This window comes from Mustela nivalis (assembly GCF_964662115.1).
Source record: "Mustela nivalis genome assembly, chromosome: 9".
Taxonomy (NCBI): Eukaryota; Metazoa; Chordata; class Mammalia; order Carnivora; family Mustelidae; genus Mustela; species Mustela nivalis.
Genome location: NC_139028.1, coordinates 31,392,688 through 31,405,560, shown reverse-complemented (window position 1 = coordinate 31,405,560; position 12,873 = coordinate 31,392,688). Strand labels below are relative to the sequence as shown.

The 12,873-nt window shown below is 47.9% G+C and overlaps 1 protein-coding gene across 3 annotated transcripts in view; it reads left to right on the top strand.

Moving 5' to 3' along the window:
* Positions 1 to 10,760: 10,760 nt before the first annotated feature.
* KCNJ1 (potassium inwardly rectifying channel subfamily J member 1) overlaps positions 10,761 to 12,873 on the top strand; it is a 29,696-nt gene continuing 27,583 nt past the window's right edge. Inside the window, exon 1 of one of the 3 annotated variants that reach the window (XR_014298828.1) lies at positions 10,761 to 11,018. The gene's annotated coding sequence lies outside the window, so the exon portion shown is untranslated. The remainder of the gene's footprint in view (positions 11,019 to 12,873) is intronic. The other 2 variants (XM_082683362.1, XM_082683361.1) reach the window with 2 other exon arrangements.

Sequence of the window (12,873 nt, the reverse complement as noted above, 5' to 3'; positions counted from 1 at the left end):
ACTGGCCCAGGATACTTGTGCTTTGTCATCGCTGAAGTTGGTAATTTCCAGAGCCAGGGTTTGTGTGCCTGAGTTCAGATGCTGACCTTCATAACTATGTGAGCCTGGGAATAGTGCTGTCAGGTATCTGCACCAGGGGAATTCGTTCCCTACTCACCCCTTTCCTCTTCCCCTGAGCATTCAGTGAGCACAGAAGTGGCCGGCTGAGAATGTATGAACAGATTTATACTGACTTCTGATTTTAAGGGGACACGTGTGAGCAACCAAGACTCAAGAACAAAGTGTCTGAGACACTTCCAGTGAGAAACCCTGGAAAAGCAAACACCAGTGTTGCTGCAACACAGAAACCCTTCCCTCCAGCTTTCCCAATGTTTCTGGCATGATTCTGGCCCTCTGCCTCTCTGTGACCCATCCCAGACCTGCTCCCCAAACAGACCAGTATAAAAGACAAGGCTATCCACCATACCTCCCTTCTGTGGTCAGCTGCTCTGGCTTGAACCTCAAGCTCTGCAGGGCTCTGGAAGGTTCGTATGTCTGAGGGAGTGGTGAGGGTGGTCCTCCAGGAGTCTACTGGCTGCCACGGGGCTGGTAGCCCTGAGGAAAGAACACTGGCAGGACTAGGTCACCAACTAGCCACCCTTGGTCTTCAGAGTGGAGGCATGACCATGAGCTCTGTTGAGGGTGGGGCACTTGGTGTTGTCCTTAGCTCAGGCCCCATGGATGTGTGTCTTGGTCCTGGCACAGCTCTCTTGGTAATTTTCCATTAAAGAGAAACCCCCCACCCCCTCCCCCAAAACTGGAAAGTGCCTTCTCGGCTCACTTTGCCACAGCGTGTGTGTCATGGAGGGCCCTAGTGGAAGGAAGGCATGGAGTGAGCGCGCTCTGGAGATGATGTCACTGGTAGGGGGGCAGGACTGCGGCAGAAGGAAAACTAGAGGATGCCACACACAGCTTGTATCTGATCTTGAGCACACCAGCTGGAGGGTCCTGGAAGCTTTCTTTTGGAGGGTGGTCATGCTTTGGAGGGGAGCAGGCTTCCTACATTAGCAGGTTGTACAAGGCAAAGGAAAGAGGAGACTCAGTTTGAATCATTCATTCATTCTTTGGACAAGATACCAAGCTCTGTAGCTTTGGAGTTGAGGAACCCTGGAGGATGCAATGATGACTCAGGTCAAGACCCTGTTTCCTGGGAATGTTGTGTCAGTAAGGGAGAGAGGACTGTGCTTGCAGATAAAAGCGCCCCTCCCCCCCAAAAGAAGTACCAGCCAGGGACAACAAGAGGTAGGGGAGAAAGACACATCTGCTGAGTGGAGGTCTAAGATTCTTCTTCTTCTTTCTCCTCCTCCTCCTTCTTCTTCCTTCTTCTTCTTTCTTGTTCTTCTTCCTCCTCCTTCTTCTTCTTCTTCAAGAGTTTATTTATTTATTCAAGAGAGAAAGCATGAAAAGGGGGTAGGTCAGAGGGAGAAGCAGATTCCCATCCAAGCAGGGAGCCTGATGTGGGACTCGACCCCAGGATTCCAGGATCATGACCTGAGCTAAAGGCAGTCACTTAACCAACTGAGCCACCCAGGCGCCCAGTCTGAGATTCTTCTTGAAAAGTGTGGGGAGGTGGTCTTCTGGAGGCTGCTGCATCTGCTCTCTTCACTGGGGAAAGAGGACAAGCGAGTGGTGAAACTGAGTCTTCAGAATGCAAAGCAGGATTTCTGTGGCGCGGCTGCCCTGGGGGCTCCTGGGCCGTCTCCCTGCCCAATTTGTATTCGTCTCTTCCATCCACCAGACATCCTCTCAGTCCAAGGGCTAAGATGACCCATATAGATTTCATCCTTTCCCAAGGTTGTATTTTTATATACATTTATATATATATTTTATACATATATATTTTATACATTATTTATATATATATTTATATAATATTTATATTTTATATATTGATTTTTATGTATGTTTACATATAGTAAACTGCCCACGTTTTTGTCTGTCTTTGTTTTGCGGGAGTTCTCAGATTACCAAAAAACAGAATGAAAAGCAACAACACCCAAATGTTTCAAAAAGAAAAGAAATGTAAAAGAAATTAAAAAAAAAAAAAAAAAAAAGAGGAAACTCTATAACCCAGATGTGTAACTTCACTGTCAAACTCAGGGTGCTCTGCCAGGCTCTAGGGAAGGACTTTTTCGTTCCTCCTTGAGGTTTGCCAAGTTCCCTTGTTAGTTCCCAGAGGCTCAAAACCCACAAAGGATATTGAGGGAATATTTTGTCTTTGTAATTTGCTTAATATTTATGCCTCCATAGCACAGTCTAGTTAGGATCTTGGATTTGAGTCCTGGTTCCTTTGCTTATCATCTGTGTGGTCAGCTGAGGCCAGGCAGGGGCCATATGGTTTATTTAGCATTTGTGAATGAAACAAAACAAAAAAGTCACCTCTAGCTCAAGGCCAATCACCCTATGAGTTCTAAGGGGGTATTAATAAGAGCATAATGTCTAGAATGAAGGAGGTGATGGTCCATTCCACTTGGGCTGGTTGGAGTGCACCTCTGGAATCCTGGGGTCCCAGGGCCATGTTTTTGAGAAAACTATAGGCAGGCAGGAGTGTTTACATGGATTTCATAGATAGGAGAAAGTGTGGGAAATGTGGGCAGGCCAGATTCCCTTTCAGTGCGTGGGGGTTGGGGCGGTTTGTCAATCTGTGAACTTCTCTTTCCATTCTAAGAAGGAAGCTGCCTGGCAAGATGGGAGTATGACATATTTCAGTTGCTGGTCTGGTAGCTAGCTAGTGATCAGAAATATTGGAATGGCCAAGTTCACTGGGCAACCGAGTCCTGCATCCAGCCCAGGTCTAACTGGGATGTTTTTTGGAAGGTCATTCAAGACCTTGTAGGAATGGATTTTGCTAAGCCTCTGCCTCCTCACCTCTAAAATGAGGACTAGAAAAATAGATCTCTGTCTCCTTTACAGAGACACAGACAAGAGGGAATGCGTTAGCTAAGGGGCATGCGTTAGCTACAGCCGAAAGGAGATCATTCTCTTTCCCTCAGGGCCTCACCACCACTCCTCTGTGCTTCTCCTGAGTAAAACCTGTAAGAGGACAGGCCCCCAGCAGAGGGGTGGGTGGTGGAACAAGGCCTGAGTCCGGCCTCTTGGGGATGGGAGCACAAACGCTTGCCTACGCTTGCCTGAATGAAAATCCATTCAGTTAAAAGTGGGCAGCCTTTGGGAGGTTTCTGTTCTCAGGGGAAGGACATCCAACCTAGTCGTGGTCATTACCTAGAGTCTACCTGAAGGAAACAGACTGCAGCCATGTTTTATTTACCTCTAAGTGCTGGGAGAGGGAAAAATACTGTTGTGTTTAGTACTGATGTAGCCCTTGCTTCAGTGGAGCTGACTAAAATCTGTTCAGTCTCTGGAGCTTTTCTGAGCGGCAAGGAGGCCTCAGGGCACTTCTGAAGGATGGCATCTTTTTCTAGAAAGCCTGACAGAAAGAGGAATGGGGCCAAGTCTGTGGCCTTTTGGCACCTTTCCTTCCTTGTTTAATGGCACTTTCTGAATAATGTGACTGGCAGGGCTCTATAACCAGCACATTGTGCGTCTTTGTGTGAGGGATCTGGGCTTATCAGATGTGACCCCACATGTCCTTGAGGGGGGAATATTTTACACTTGTCAGAATATGCTGGAGTTGTGAAAATAGGCAATAATATATGTAAACACAAAATTCTGAGTGAAACATGGCAAAATTCCTCGAGAGAACATTTTCAACGAAGAAAAGCTGCAAGCATCATCTTCTATAGCAACCCAACTTGCTGGCATTCCAAGTGTCTCTCCCCTCCCTCAAAGTCACACAGTAGGAACTAGACCCAAGGGTGGCACACTGTCCTTCCGCCATCTTGTCTCCACCTACCTCTCTCCTGCTTCATCTACCAGCACATCTTCTCTCGATCCAACCTTCTTCCCTTGAATATTCCAGACATCCCAAACCTACCTGGGCTCCCAGACTTCCAAACGATTTCTCCTTTGTCCACTCCCCACCTTGATGGCCCCTCGGGTGAAATTCCACTTTCCAGTAGCACCTCACCACCTCCATGAGGCTTCCTCCAGTCACCCCTTCTCCTCTTTATTCGTAACACTTTACGTGCGTTTACGCCTCGTGGTATTTGTCACTGTCTTCTCTACATAAAATGTTAAGGCCCAGGGCCATGTTTTATTCATCTCTGTAACTCCCCACCCGCCTGGCACCGTGCTGTTTACGTGGCAAGGCCCTCAATAAGCTTTTAGTGGATTAAATGGAATCACCAAAATCCTCGCTTCGTTCAATTCCATTTCTTTTTTTTAAAGAGTCCCTTGACCTGGAATGTCTTACCGAGCCATGTGCTTTCATCTTCAAGGGCAGTCAGTGTTTCAGAGGAAAAGCATTTCATCTCCTGCATGCGGCTTTCTCAAAACGTCTCTGTTGCGAAACCTGCGCGGAGATGCTCTTTCCTTCTAGTCAGCTCCGTGGGATTCTCTACTCCTCCTCATTAAGCAGCATGCTTAATTTAACCACCTATCTTTCACCAGACACGGATTCTCAAGAAAATCAAGGCTTGAAGAAGGGAGAACACATTTCACTGAAGAGCCCCTCTGTCCTGTCCCCGTCGGGAGCTGGGACACCCACCTCGCCACCTGGGGCAGGGGGTGGCCGGAGACACAACAAATCTCCTCCCTGACTTAGAGATGGGAGACTAGGTCGGTGGCTGGATGAATCAAGATCCCAGCTCCGTCTCACTGTGTCCGACCGTAGCCTGTCAACCTGCTTGTCCTGCAGAAAGCGTGAGATTTTGGTGACAATATCATGTATCTGGAAGTCTTGAACCAGACCCTGCTCAGCATTTCCTGACTGACTTTGGGACACAGGGGGCTGCCTGGGATGCGGTCCATATGGCCAAACAAGACCCCCCTCCCAGAGCCAGAGCCAAGGAGGGGGAAATATCATCCACCAGAAAAAAAAATCACAGCCACAGGGCCCAGATACCGAGTGCTAGCCTTGGAGTGCTCTTTCTGAGAAGGATCCCTGACTGGGCGGTTCACGTTTAGAGGGCTGGTGTGGGCAAGAATGTAGTAAGAGGTTCCTGGTGATGAGGTGAGCGGAGTAAATGGGGCATTCCCCTCCCTTTCCTTCCACCCCAGAGGATATGTGCGCTGAGTGGAAAGTCCCTGAGTCACTCAGTGTTTGTTGCTTGAAGTCACTTTCATCTCTTGCAGCACTGGGAAAAAAGACATTCATTGAAAATTGGGCTCCTTATTGCTAAATAAAGATTATTATTATACCGTATTGATTTTTCTTGCTTGACACTGTCTATTGACTCCCTAATCTGGGAGGGGCGGACCTCCCCTTCTGTCAGCCCGTTTCCTTCCACTCCTTCCTTCGCCTCCGTTCCCTACAGTTACACCAAAAGTTGTATTAACGCAATACCCAGGGTTTCCATCACTATGATTCCCTACATGTTGTTCACAGCTGAGCCAAGGGGTGTATTCTAAATATACTTTCTCTTCTTCATAAATGTGTGTCTTTAAGCGGAGCTAACAATTTTTGCATTTTTCTAGTTCTTTGTGTATCTATTACTCATTCCTCCTGCAAATCTCCTTCAGAACCATGAACCCCTCTTAGCACACCTCGGATGACTGATTTCCATGAGAGGCAGCCAGCCCCCAACCCGACCTCCAGGGTGGCCCCCCACCTTACCCAGGCACATCTCTTCACACTCACCCACGCTGGCTCCCTTAAGCATCTGTCTTGCGCTCAGGTCATGATCCACAGTGCTGAGATTGAGCAAGACAGCTGAGAGGAAGGTCCACCAGGACTGACACCTGTGGGTCACTCAGGCTGCGGGGTCTAGCCCAGCCCCCTCCCTCAGGGCTTTGTGCTGGTAAGCATCCTTCTTAAGGGTCAGTAGGCCTCCAGACGTTTGAGGAAAGGCTCAAACACAAAAGAGAAAGATCAAGACAAAACAGAAAGGGCTCCTGGAGAGGTAAAGAAGGGAGCCAAAGGAAGGTCTAAAACCTACAGTTAGCTCCAGAAAGGAAGGACTGTACTGTAGACGTGAAACAAGAATGGGAAGCTAGATCTGTTGACTATGGCACGTCACACCAGAATGCGCCCCCAACAAATCTGGTAGGACAGGTGTCAGGAACTAATGAGAAAATCCCAGGAAGAAAGAAAGCAGAGCCATTTTTTAAATAAGATTTTTATTTATTTATTATATATATAGAGAGAGAGAGCACAAGCAGAGGAAGCAGCAGGCAAAGGGAGAAGCAGACTCCCTACTGAGCTGAAAGCCCAACAAGCTGAAAGCCCAATCCCAGGATGGAGAATCTGCTTTCTATGAGGACTGCCAACCAATTTTCGTGTTTGTAGCTGGACACGTTGGCCCTGCTGGGGAGCTCCCTGGGCTCTCCCACTGCTGGGCTCTGAGAGCTGGTCACCGGCATCTTGCTGACTTTTCCCCCAGCTCCCTCAGCCGGGACTTGGGGTCAGCTCTCGCTCCGCCCAATTCCTTTGCTCTCCTGCTTCCTGAATGTTGCAAAAATCCCTTCTTGTTCTTTGTCTTTGAGGATTTTTACTTTTTTTTTTTTTTTTTTTTACTTTTTTAAATCCTTTAAGGGGGCCTGGGTGGCTCAGATGGTTAAGCATCTGCCTTTAGCTCAGTTCATTATATCCGGGTTCTGGAATCCAGCCCTGGGTCCTGCTCCCAGCTCAGCGAGGAGTCTGCTTCTCCCTCTGCCTCTGCCCCTGCCTGTATGCTTTCTCTCTCTCTCTCTCTCTCTCTCAAACAAATAGATAAAATCTTTTAAAAAAAGATTCCTTGACTCTCATTTTCCTTGAGTTCAGGAAGGAGCAAAAATAAAAATTTGCTTAATCTAACATATTTTCATCTTAAAATTATTTTAAATTTCTTTTCCTGGGGTGCCTGAGTGGCTCAGATGGTTAGGTATCTGCCTTCGGCTCAGGTCATGATCCCAGGACCCTGGGATCGAGCCCTGCATCAGGCTCCCTGCTCAACGAGGAGCCTGCTTCTCCCTCTCCCTCTACTGTTCTCCCTGCTTGTGCTCTCTTGCTCTCTCTGTCAGATAAATAAATAAACTCTTAAAAAAAATTTCTTTTCCTGATTCTCTGAATGAGGTGGTCAGTGCTTTGTAAAGAATATATACTGTGCCAGAAAGGGTACAGTTAGAACTGCTGGGTTTTTTTCCTTTTAATTGAAGTATAGTTGACATACAATGTTAGATTTGTTTCCAGGGCATGACAAGAACTGCTCTTGAACTAAACAGAGGCTGGACAATGCCTGAAACCTCTGCTTCCTCCCACGGGGAAATAGTGTCCTCCTGGGAGACAATCCTCTCAGTGAGATAATGGTTGGGAGGAGTTTACACATCACAGGTTGGCCTGAATTTGCCCCCCCTCCCAACTTGGCCACTTACTAAATGTGTACCAGAGAGGAGTGTCTTCACTGCTCCGTTGGTACACTGTTTAAAATAATGCCTATCCCCAGGGTGCCTGGTGGCTCAGTCTGTTAAGCGTCTGCCTTCGGCTCAGGTCAAGATCTCAGAGTCCTGGGATCAAATCCCATGGCGGGCTCCCTGCTACTCAGCGGGGGGTCTGCCCCTCCCCCCCCCAAACTCATGCTCTCTCTCTCTTTCAAATAAATAAATAAAATCTTTAAAAAGAAGATAAAATAAAATAATGCCTATCCCAAAGGCTTCTGGATGAATCGAGCTGGTGAAAGTAAAGCCCTCCACGCAAACTGGGAGCTCAGTCCATTCTGGGCTCCCCGCTTCCTCTCTTCCGACCAGGGAGAGCTGGCCTTGGCAGTGTTGCTCCTCTCCCCTTGGTCACCACACGTGCCCGCTCCCGGCTCCCAAAACGAATGTGGTTCCGCGTTGCAGACTCCCGCCTGCTTTCCCTGCCGTCTTCTCTGTGCCCCAGCTTCTTACTCTCAGACCTTGTCAGGTGCTACCCTTTGTGGGGTGGAAGGGCTGATCTGCTTTCCCCTAAATCAGACTGGCCCCCCTAAAGAACCATTATCTCTCCAAATTGCTCCTGTCGAAATATTAGTCACAAGTCGAATAATATCTTTGAAATGTTCCAAATCTCCTTAAGAAAAGAAAAAAAGGAAGAAAGAAAGAAAGCCATGCTGTGGACTCTGGGCCTCCAACTCAGGTGCGGAGGTCAGGAGGCTCCAGGAGGCTTGAGGAGGAAATGTTGGGGAACCCCTGCAGGGTTGGCACAGCTGATCGCACAGAGCCAGGGCAAAAGGAGAGGCAGTGTCCCCGCCACGGAGCCCCAGACCGCAGAGGACCTTCTCCATGGGAGCAGAGGTGAGAGAAGCAGCAGGCTAAGAAGAAGGCCGCAGAATTTCTCCAAGAGGACCGCCTGTGGGAGGAGAGATCGAGAAAATGGATCACGTTGCTTTTACCAGAGAGCCAGCGTTCCATCAGGTCAAACACCCTCACTTGGATCTTATAACCAAGATTCGGGGAAATGGAAGAACGCATCAGCCCTTCCCTCTCTGTTGCTTAGCAACAGCCTCTTTCTCCTTCCCTGTGGGTCCCAAGGGGTCGTTCTCACTGGGTGGGGATGGAGGTAAGATAATTACCTGGTCTGCCTAATAATAAGACATTCTGGCTTCTTTGGGCAGGAAGTGCTTGCCTTGTAGATGAATAAGGCACTTAAGAAACCATTTATTTTCCTCGTTTGGGGTTTGTTGTATACTGTCATCAAGAATGAATGTTTACCTTTGAGAGGTGCCTGTTTGCCCATGTGGGTATTTCAAGTTGTCCGGTGGATAATGGGGGGAGTAAAAGGCATACCCGCAACTCACACTCAGATTCAGAACATTGCCTCCTGCTCTGGAAATTACATCCCTAAAGTCCTTTTTCTGAATGGTCCCATGCTACCCCGGTGTCTCGAAGAGTCAGAACCCCCTGAGATTGTCCATCCTGGTGGAAGACCACGTGCCAACCTGGGGCCTCGGAGGAGAGGCACCAAGATAGGATTAACGATGCAGAGATCTTATTTGGGGAAACACCTAGGTGAAGAAAAATAGGAAGGGAGCCAGGAGAGCCAGCCATTGAGGGAAATTCAAGGTTGACTCTGAATGAGAGAGAGAGGGAGGCAAGGCTGAGCATCCTAGCTGGTCCTGGAGTTTAAGGAAGCTCCTAAAGGGCTGCATGAAAGTTTTCCAGCTAAAGCTGTTCCTGGAGGAGCCCCTCTGCCAGCAGTGGCCTTCCTGGGTGGGCGCTGTGCTCTGTCATTGGGACTTGGACACCCCTCTCCCTGATCTTGCAGGCCTGCAGGTGCTCTCTCATGAATTCTACACCCACATTTGAGGACATGCACTGCTCGGGGCGTGGCGGTGGTGGGCAGGGGGCGTGACAATGAACCAAGTGTTGTGAGGTTATCCTGCTGTTGGGTTGGGATCCTTGGAAAAGAAGGTAGAAGGTCACAGAGCTGAGGATTGAGAAAGGAGGTATTTTGGAGAAAAGGGTGAAGCTAGAGAAAAAGGAACGACCGTGGGAACTGGTGTACCCACAGGAGACCTTCTGTGAAGGGGGAAAAGGCATATTTAACACGAGCTTAAATCTCTCCTCTTGTTCTTTTCCTGTGGTGTTGCTCCCTGGACTAGGTCTATCACCATCCAACTCCCCCTAGAATTGCCACTAGAAGCTTCTTGATTGACACCTCCTGTATTCTTCTCCATTTACTCTAACAACTGATTATACTTACACGTGTTTGAAAAGAGCATTTCCTTTTTCCATGTGATTGTGCATTCATTTCCACTTTATGCCTCTTATGAGAATCCTGGTGTTATCTCTATTGTATAATTGAGGGGTATCAGAATCACACCATGTGTCCTCCAAACTTTGGAGCTGCTCTCCAGCTTCTTCTGTTCTTTTTAATCTCTGAGACTGCAGTAAAGTCTGAAACCTCATACCATCTAGTGTGGTGTTGACTGAAGAAGAAGGGGCAGACAATGAAGAGATTTGTGGCTCACCCACATCCAGCACCAACCTCAGCCCCCCAACCCCTCCCTGGAAACAAAGTGACAGCTCATCAGAGAGACTGGATGCTCCAGGGGCATGATCAGCAGTGAAGTGATTGGTGGTCCTTAGAGGATACTGTAACAAGGAGGAACAGTCAGAGAGCATCTCAGGAGGGGTAAGATAAGAGCTCCTCTCCCTCAGGATAGACTAGAGGGAGGTGGGCCCTAGGGTTTGGGATGGGAAGGAGGAAAAAAAAAAAGTGATGCTTGGGGTATGTTGGCTTTCATGAGTGTTTACTCAATGCCAAGTGCATCACATACATTATCTCACTCCCCACCACCGACCTTAGAGGGTGAAGATGTAGGTATTTGCCCCCAAGAGACACAGTTGGGAGTGCTGGGGGTTTCTCCCAGTCTGTTCTGTAAAGTCCCTGCTACAAAGCTTTACTTTGTGTTGGGACCAAGGAGACGCATGAATGGTCAAGAGAAGGTCAGGGCAGGCTGACCTTTTGTAGCCACTGAGTGAGTCATGAGCAGGAAAACATTGGAGGGGCACCTTGAGGACCCCCCGATGCCCACACCCAGGGGGCATGTATCCTACGTGGACATGAGGGCAACCTCATGCGTTTGGCCTGGGACACTGTTAGGTTGGGCAAACTGGCTTTCTGGTTCCAAGCTATGGTTCCATAAACAAATCCTTCTTAAATATCCCGGCAGCTCAACACCTCTGGTGTATCTAGCTCATTCCACTGCCACGCCTACTCTTGTTGGATCCAGTTCTAAAGTAAACTATGTTCTTTGAGAGCTGTTGCATACCAATGAGTTGGCAGCCGGTCTGAACTGACCCACAGACTCATACAAACCAACAGGACCTCAGCACCCTCACCCGGGCTACCCAAACTCTTGGACCAGAGAGGCATAGTGTTGCCCACATCAACGGTCGGGCTGCTTTCTTGGGGACCAACAAACCGAGTTTCCTTCTCTACACTTACTCTGGCAATCCATGAGGTAAGGGGGAGAAAGTCTGCCTGGTCTCTTTGTAGAAAAAACAAGTCAATTTGGGGGGAAATTTAACCCTCTTTTCCATACCTCAAGTCTAGACAGACTGTCCACCACTCCTGGGGGATTCGAAGTGTGTTTTTAATTTGCTCACTTGATGCTCTCTATTGTATGACCACACTTGGATTACAAACTGTGAGCTTCTTCCCACCATCCCTTGGCCATTTCTCAGCCCAGAGCTGGAGCACAGCGGAAGCCTTGGGTCCCACCATGCCTGGTTCCATGGTTTTCCCTTCTTGGTAACAGAAATATGTGCAGGGATTCTGTCCCTGACAGCATCCTTTCCATGGCTTCAGGGACTTGCAAAACAGCAAACCTCCCTCAGAGCTTCTCCATCATGAAGGCAGAGGATAAAGTGCTAATAAGATCTATTATGGAAAAGGCGCAAGGCTTATCTGGGTGAATTGTGTTGGTGAGACATTTTGCTTACCTTCCCCCAGAAGCTTCTGTCTTTGATGAAACATTGCCTGATTGTGAGTGAATGCATTTGGATTTCTCAGCGTTTGCTCAGCTCCCTAAATTTCTGCTGTGACAAATGCTCTGTGGCAGTGGGTAGCAACCGTTTCCCTGATGCTCTGCATTCTGTGAGCCCGAGAGTGAACAGGCATAGAGCCCCCTTCTCCCAACATCTCTGGCACATAGATTCTAGGCAGAGTTGCTCAGAAAAAGTGTGTCTTTTGCCACAGTCAAGCTTTGGGGAAATAATTTCTTTTTCATTAGTTGGGTGTACAAAATAGAGCAAAACATGGTAATGGTGGTAAGGGGGCCATTTTAGACGAGACTTTATCCAGGTCTCCCATTGGGACCCCTTCAATCACGGGCTTGGCTTCCTTTGTCTTGCTCTGCACTGTCTTGGGACAGTGTTAACTCAGTCAGCTTCAGTTTTTCAAAGCAGAGTGAGGTAGGGGTATCTGAGAAGGTATGAGCCAACAGAAAAAAAAACATTTAAAAAAAATACTTCAAGGCATGAAGATGGATTTTCTTCTGTGTAAAGAAGCAGCCCAAGTGAGTTGAGGGGCAGGGCTGAACCTGCCAGAAAAGTAGTGAGCGGATTCCTTGCGAAAGGTTCTTGGAGCTTTGGTGGCATTTGGTTTTCTCTGATTTTTTAAAAAAATTTAATATATAAGATACTGTAACTGCCAAGAATGCTTTGCTCTGCAGAGCCCAAACTTGGAATTTCTCATGCATGTCACTTTCCTGTTCTCAGCAATTCATTTTTTCTATGCTAGGTTACAAATATACCCTGGACCTTTTCACAGCTCAGTGATTTTCCAAAGATTCAGCTTTGGCTCCCGTGCTTCGCCTTTTACCTGCCCCGTGACTTCTGTGGTTTTAATGCTTCCCAATTCCTCCTCATTGAGTTTTCATTGGGTTGCTTATCTGTCTCAGCAGTTTGACCCCGAGTTTAACCCAAACCCCTCTTGCTTCTACTGTTTAAGATGCTAATGATGACTATTGCCTTTCTTCTTTTCAATATGACCCTCATTAATATTATTAGTATTATATATATATAGGTTTTTGTCCTCATTTGCCTTCCAACAAGCTTATAATGAGCACCTGTGATGTTGCAGGAACTGTGCTAGGTCCTGGGAAAGCACTGTATAGCCCCAGTTCTCATGGCACTTAAGTTGAGAGGGTACACACATGGGAACAGGTGATCACGCTCCAGCAGGACACATGAATGGGGACTGCAGTGCAGCAATGTAGTCATGACATAATCACTGTATTCATGGGAAGGACTTTGCCTGAAGAAGTCCTCATGGAGACATGATACTCAAATCCCTTGGTAGGCAGGAAGGGGCCT